The sequence below is a fragment of the Homalodisca vitripennis genome, unplaced genomic scaffold, assembly GCF_021130785.1.
Source record: "Homalodisca vitripennis isolate AUS2020 unplaced genomic scaffold, UT_GWSS_2.1 ScUCBcl_11130;HRSCAF=20295, whole genome shotgun sequence".
In the NCBI taxonomy this organism is placed as follows: domain Eukaryota; kingdom Metazoa; phylum Arthropoda; class Insecta; order Hemiptera; family Cicadellidae; genus Homalodisca; species Homalodisca vitripennis.
The window spans coordinates 5,851-13,893 of NW_025787242.1; the positions used below are offsets into that span (position 1 = coordinate 5,851).

Sequence of the window (8,043 nt, forward strand, 5' to 3'; positions counted from 1 at the left end):
AAAAGAAGCAAAAAAAATCATAATTTGCTGACTTTCCTCACTATATTTTTACAACAAATATAACAGTTTGCCTCAAAAAGTGATTAAGAGCCATAAAATTTATTCCACAGATTTCTATTTTTATTCTCATTTATATTTCAGACACAAAATTTCAATATAAATAAGTCTGTGAACATAAACTCTAAACAAGCGTTTAACATAATAATATGTTTTACACTTTTGTTAAATGAGTTAAATTATTTGTTATTTTCCTAACTACCTGTATTTTTTCTTCTCCTATTTACTGTATTTTCTGTCTGTTAATTTTCCAAAATCCATTATTTTGTGGAACCTTCTCATATTTTTGAAACTATGCAATGTTTAATATCACTATACTGACTGTGTAGGCCCAAGAATTAAGAATTAATGTTTATTGCCTAATTAAAATCTGTTTAATTACATATTTTTCATGCAACAATGTATAAAATTTGCTATAAGAAAGGTAATTTATTTGTTAGAAGTGTATGCAAATAATAAGATTGTCTTATTCCTATTTATAAACGAGTTTATATTTTGCAAGAAAGGATTAAATCTAACATTAATAAACTTGTTTCAGGCTCTTCAGGTACCTTGGAAGGACCTCCTGTCGTCACCACCTCCAGTCTGGGCCATAAATTATAACTCATGGAGCAAGTGTGTTTGGATATTTTACTGTTGTTAACCAGTTGCCTACCTTCATGAAGTACATCTTAGCTTTTAACATTAAAGAGGTAAGTTAATAGACAATATACTTAATAAATAATATCTTTGAGACTTGTTAGAGGTAAAAAATGTTTAACGAAGGTAACAGTAAAAATAACGGTGAAACCATACAACTTTGACATTTGGAACACTCTGTATACAAGAAGTGAAATAAATTAAAACTTTTTTCTCAAAATGAATAGTGAATAGATACCTCTAAAATGAGGTAAGGCTGGACCTACTTGTACATTTGAAGATCTTTCAAAAATGACCTCACCATTTTGGGGTATTTTTGGGTGTATTTTCCTGTATTTTTTCAAAGGGTTAAATTTTGGGATTTTTTGTTACAACGAAGAGGGTAGGTTTCTCGGTTCAGCTGCTATACATTGCAGACTGGTGATCTGCCTCACCCTGTAATTTTTTACTCTCAATTGATTTATTGTGTTGAGATATGGGGAAATACACTTAAAAAAAATTAATAAAATTGTATTAATACAAAAAAGCAGTACGTTATATTTCTGGTATTGGCTATAAGGATTCATGTAAACAAAACTTTCAAGAACTTCATATTATGAGAGTCCCTTGTTTAGTTTACAAACTGTTGCTTTATATGGCTAGGTCAAACAAACTTAACATATCAAAACCTCCACCAAAATAACACATGGGGAGCAAACAATATTGTAACCAAAAAACTGACTTCCAAACAAAATTCATTAGCAACATTATCTCTTGGACCAAAATTATGGAATACACTGCCAAATAGATTAAGATCAGTGAAATTTGGTATTTTCAAAAGACAAATTGGGGTTTTCCTTTTAGAACACTCAATCTATGAAGTGGATGAGTTTTTTTTGTATTAATATCATGAATTAAACAATTATTGTTGGTCTGTAATTAGTTTTTGATTAATTAATTGATTTGTTTTAATTGATTTTTTATTTATTTAATGTATTGCTTCTTTTAAATATCTTGACGAACTGGAGGATTGCATTGCTCTTGACACTGAAGTGTACAATGATGTGTTTTTCAATGTGACAATGTATGACAGATTGCCATGTAATCTTTACCAGTAATAAATGACTATTATTACTGTTGCTAAGAATGAGGGCTGTGTCATATGCATATTGAAACTGTTTGACAAAAGTTGTGCAAGAAGTCAAAAAAGATTGTTTATTAGAAGAATGAAAAGAATTAGTTCCAGCACTGACCCATGAGGTTTTTTCTAGGTGTTGTGTTTTTTTTTTGTCCGCCACAAGGCCTGTTAGTACTTGTTTGTTTAAAGCAGCAATGTAGGCTTTCTTGAGTTTGTTACTTTTAGCATCCAGCCTAGCCTTTGTTACATGTCTTTTCTATCTAGCTTCTATGTATGAACAAGCAATGTTTCTTGGCTTGTTAAAGGAAATTTTGGAAAGTGTTTGAAAGAATTGTCAACATTTATTTTTTTATTACTTGGGCTCTATCTTGTTCTGCCAGTAATGTTTTTAGATGTTCCAGAGTTCTAGTGTTGATGTGGTGTTGTTTTGATAAAGGGTCTGAATTACTCCCCATTGTTATATTGATACTGAGACTTGAAGTGTATGATCCAACAGACCTGTAGTGAATAATTTTAAAACCTACTTTGTTTTCATTTAGGTTAGCACAGATGAAGTCAATGGCTGTCTGGCTGTCCTGTTTCTCTGGTAGATTCAGCCTTACTAAATCATCAGCTAACAAAGGCCTTTATAGTTTATTTTTGAGGCTATGAACATTGATGTTACACATGGTGATGATTACCTGATTCAATCTCATAGCCTCATCCAGTTCAGTTGTCAATATTTCAAGGGCATCATCTAGCTTGCTGCTTGGTGGTCTACAAGCCAGAATTAGAAGACAACCTTTCCTGGTTATCAGTTTCTTTTTACATATAAGTTTCTCTGATACCTGCTCAGATGCTCTTATAAGGTAAAGCTGATCTGACAGCTCTTGTTTGACATATGCTATCACACCACTTTTTCTATGTTTTTTCTCTAGTAAAGCCTCCCAATGCTGCATATCCTTGTATCCTGCAGTATTTTATGTTTTCCTTAATTAGGCATATGCTCAAGTACAAAATTAGGACAGTAAATTGTTGTAGATATTGAAAATCAACAGATCAACCTGAAATTAGGCTTTATTACACCTAAAATAAAGCAAAAGATAATAAATTTACAACTCAGAATAAATATTTACATAATTAAAGACTGTAAATAAAACAATAATAACAGCTGATAAAACTGATTCTATGGTGTTTCTAAGATAAATCGATTAGAATTAAATACTATAAATGTAAACTAGTACAGTAACAAGAAAAATTAATATATTTTGTTTTTTTACTTGTGTTAACTTTAGGATATTATCTGTTGTAGAATGGTCTCCTTTCAAGTTTGCCTTACTTCGGGAAGTATCTGATGGGCCATCTGCACCAGTTCAGTTGCTGATTACTTTAAGAGCTTCTGGAAAACTTTCAACTACTGCAACTAGGAAGCTTTTCACAACATTCGGTAAGACTATGTCTCATCGTAATAAAAATTAGAAAGTATGGCAGGATTTGTTAATTTTCTACCAGTTTGATTATGAATAAGGTATAATTATTGAGATTTGGACATTCAGGCAAATATCATCTACATTCTGGAATATGGATGTATTCAGAGAAGAGAACAATAACAAAACGTGATATAAAATCAATATAATCAAAGAGAAAATGTTATGATTCTGTATAGAAACATTGATGGCTTCGTAACAAATTAGACAGTCTCAGTTCTGTTAACCCAGAGATAGTTGTACTCATCAAACATGGGTTGAATAACGAAAAACTTGAACAAGCCCACTTAGTTAACTATAATCTGGTAACTGAATACCGGAGAAAAGCCCACATCAAGGGAGGTGTTGCCTTTTATGAAAACTTGGAAGTAAAACGAAAAGTATTATCATAGAAGAATGTAATGAGGAGCTCATCTGCAAAATAACAGAAGTCACAGTTTACACAAGTAAGAATAAATTTGTACATTCTTGGAGTATACCGACAACTAGTGCACCCATGACCGATAAATTTACAACTCTGACTTCATGACAAAATTCCTAATGAAAATGGTGGTAACATATCTGTCTTGTTGGGGGTCACAAGATAGACAACGTTTACAGTTCAAGGGGAGAAAATATTTCTTTTAACAAATTTTTAAATTTCAACGAGATAATTTGAGTAGACCTCCCACCAGCAAGAAATATCTAGCACCTCTATCTCTTCAATTGATATGGTCTACACCAACCTTAACCCAAACAGTCTCATGTTGACTACTCCATTAATATCTCTCTGCTCATACAGGACAACTAATAACCTCTAAACATTCTGGCTCAAAAACAAAAAAGAAATTCCCAACAACGACAAGGAGGCACCTTAATGCGAATATACTAGGACTTAAACCTTTCCACGTTTATTACAGGAAATCCTGCATGGTAAATAGACTCCACACGTGTATGAAGGCAAATGTCACAATCTAAGTTTTGTCCTCCATTACAAACTATAGTTTGTAAAACTGGTTTTAATGTGTTAGAATGCTAATTGAACGTCAGGTAATAGCTGCGTTGTAATTATTGTTCTCACCCACGTGTTATCAATCCAAAACTGGTTTGCTATAGCAATTCAATGCCATTTAGTTGCTTGTACGCTGGCACGTTTTAATGCCTTTTCCATGTGGGAGAATGACAGTACAATTTTTGAGATCTTAGTGCAAGCATTGTTCTTGTGCTGAATTTGCATGTTATATTTTACATCTGAACATTGTTTACAGCTATAGGAAGACTAATTGAGAGTTTCAAATTTCATTACTATAAAGTTAGTTGCTTTTTCTCTTTGTAAGTAAATTGGCAATATTCATAATTTGTTTTCTACATGTATTTATTTGTAAAAATATGAAAGTCTTATATAAAAGCAGATTTTCTATTTTTTATTTTTTGTAATAAGTGCAGAAATCTTAATTGAAATAGAACATTAATTTTTTTAAGCTAATTGTACACTAGGAAGAATTTAAAAATTACACAAAGAAATAGTTGAATTCAACAAGAAAAAAAATGGGAAAACACATATATACAGATCCACACAACCCTCAGTCAACAGAGTAGTGCCTCAGGATTGTGTCCTGAGCCCCGTCGTTTTCATACTGTTTACTAACAATTTCTCCAGCTTCATCAGGGATGGCAATACCGAAACCATAATTTATGCATATGATACAACTCTCCAGTTAAGACATGATGTTTACACGACCAGAATTACACTTGGATATTTGATCAACAACAGATAAAGCATTCCAACACATCCTTCAATATGATTTGGCCATTAATAATGTCAAAAACAGCAGAGATAAATTTCAACAGAAAGCATGAGCAAATTCCTGAAATCCCCAGAAAATCACAGTGGAAAAAAGTGCAAAACTGCTAGATCTAAAAATTGATGTTGACCTCTCTTGAAATGATCACATACATAACCTGACCAAAAAGCTTTCATGCAGCATATTTTGGGGTAAATAGTATTGAATGTGTAGACTGAAGGTCTGAAAACAGCTAATATGCAGTGATAGAATCATATATATGTATGGGGCTGATCTCACGAGGAGGAGCATTGGAGGCAAACCTTAGTAAAATCCTAGGGCTCCAGAAAAAGGATAATAGAGCATGCTTAAGCCTTGGCCCACCAGACAACTGCAAGGTAGCTTTTAAATCCCTGAAGCTTCTAACATCATATCACTCTACATTCAAACAGTTGTTATGTGCACAAAGAATCTTGAACCTTCTCAGAAACATGGATTTCATTCTTACAGTATCAGAAGGCACTGATCACTGTATTCCAACCCATCACACAACACAGTTCAGTAAGATATCCTCCTTCATTTGGTTCTAAAATCCAAAACTAGCTCACAGAGAGCCTCGAGAATAGTACAGGGATTAGACTGAAAAAGCAGCTATAGGACTGGCTAGTGGAAAGACCAGTGTACTCAACAATAAACGAGTTCTTCAACCAACTAAATTAAAAACTTCTTAAAATCTTAAAATTAATGAAATAAAAAACAATGTGAAGCAAGAAATATTTCAATTTTTTAATTACACCATTGTATTTCTTTAAGAAATTAAAAATAAAAATATTGTCTATTGTATAAATAAAGAAATTTATCTGAAGCATTCAAAGGGTAAAATACCTACTAAATACTAACTGCTAGTTGGGAAAGAGTCTATCAGAAGCTTCAAGTAAGAAGCTTATGCAAAGTTTATTTGGACCTTTTCAGCAGCCCTTAAACATAATCTGTCCTTTAAAAACATCAAGATGTAAACCCAATAAACATATAGATAGTGTATTTCAACAAGAAGCTGTGGATATCAGCTTAGAAGATTATTTATTTAGGCAAAAGAAAGAACCATGGAAACAACAAGCCAGAGAACAGGTTGATGGCCAAAAAATAAAAAAGCCTATGAACTGAAAGTGAGAGAATTCACAAGGGTGGTAAATGAAAACACATATCACAACTAACTAATTTAATCCAAAGCCATTGGTAGTGTGATCAACAGCAACCATGCGTCCAAAAAAACAGTCCAAGGACATTACATGGTAACTTAATGTAGAGAAATGATTGCTCTAAACAACATTAAACCATCTAGTAAAAACTATGTAATGAACACTTCACCACAATCGCTGAATGGTGCCACCAACGATGGCAATGTTGCTAAAGTGAACGCTCTTGTACAATCAGACCGTCAACAATCCGTGAAATGACAGAAGAATGTAACATTTCATTTGGGTTTCATGAAGAAATTTTAATAGAAAAACTTCAAATGCATTGTATTGGGCAAAAATTTGTTCCAAAACTGTTTAACCCAAGAACCACAAACAACACCGAATTCAGGTTTTTGGGGAACTTCTTGAAATGGCAAATGACGACGAGATCTTCTTACAATGTTTCATTACGGGAGACGAGAGATGGGTTTTTTGGTTATGACGTTGGAAACAAAAGCCCAATCATCACCAGCAATAGATGGACATCAAAAGGGTCTCCAATACCCAAGAAAGCTGGTATATAATATATTATATACCAACTAAACATGCACCATATTTTTTATAAGTTACTAGCAGTCCTTATAAAAATCATCATCGCATCTTATAAATTCATCGGGTTCGCTTTGCTGTGGTTTGGTTATTTATAGGATTAATATTATGTGCAAATTATGCATTATTATGTACTGCATTATTTCAAGTACAGTAAATAATAAGTAATATCAAAAATTCTTTATTGCTTACATATATATGTATTAACCTATGCCTTCACCGGCAATGTTATATTTATTTCTTGGAGTTAAAGGAATATAGTGGAATGCATATGACTTTAGTTCCAATATTATATTATATTATATTATCATTTGAATAGAGGAACTCACCTTTATATGAAATATAGTACAGTAAAAATAATTTATCTGTGCCTATTTCTAAAGCTCTGACTAGAGTCCTAGATCTAAGTAAAGAGTTTGTATGAAATTTTACTTGAAATGCTAAAAGAACACTGTTTTCTTTGGAAAATTTAATGAAAATGGTTTTAAGCTAGATTGATGAAAAACTACTTTTTACTACTTGATGAGGCTGTAATTATATATACTCAAATCCCGTGACATAATATAAAAAATATTTAAGAACGAATACTCAATAGATTATTGTATTTTTACATTGGTTTAATCGGTAACCGTGATTGGCAACAAGAAAATCACAGAATAAACTAAATTTGAAAACAAACTGTGAACTATAGACTTAAAAATTTGCATGCAAGCTCAGCGAATCCTGACACGTGGTGGTGAGGTATAATCCTACTTTGGTTGAACTAGACCGGATAAAAAGTTCAAATTTAAAATGTTGGAATTATCTAAGGTTTTTACTGTATGTCTATAAACTGTATATTCAATTTATATAAAACTTATTGTATGGCCATTGAAAAAATAAAAACTGAAACGAAAGGAGTAGAATCGCTTTATATTTTGTCATATATATGTTGTGATAATATACAAAATAAAATATAATAATTATTACAAACATATATAGATAGAATATAAATATTTACTTTACTATATTAGTTGAATTTAAGTAGGCATTAATTAATGTAGGAAGCAGTTTTTTTTTATATTTATTGTTTTCATAACTAATTTTTACAGCTGTAACACTGCCTGGTTTCCTGATGATTGCACAAGTATTCTTTGGCTGTAACAGAGTGAGCTCTATAGCAATCTTCACTATTGCCCTCACCATCAATGGAGCTGTCACAGCTGGCTACCTCG

General features: G+C 32.1%; 1 pseudogene; it reads left to right on the forward strand.

The window, feature by feature from the left end:
- The first annotated feature begins 252 nt into the window (after nucleotides 1-252).
- Nucleotides 253-8,039, forward strand: LOC124374908 (annotated as a pseudogene).
- Nucleotides 8,040-8,043: the final 4 nt, after the last annotated feature.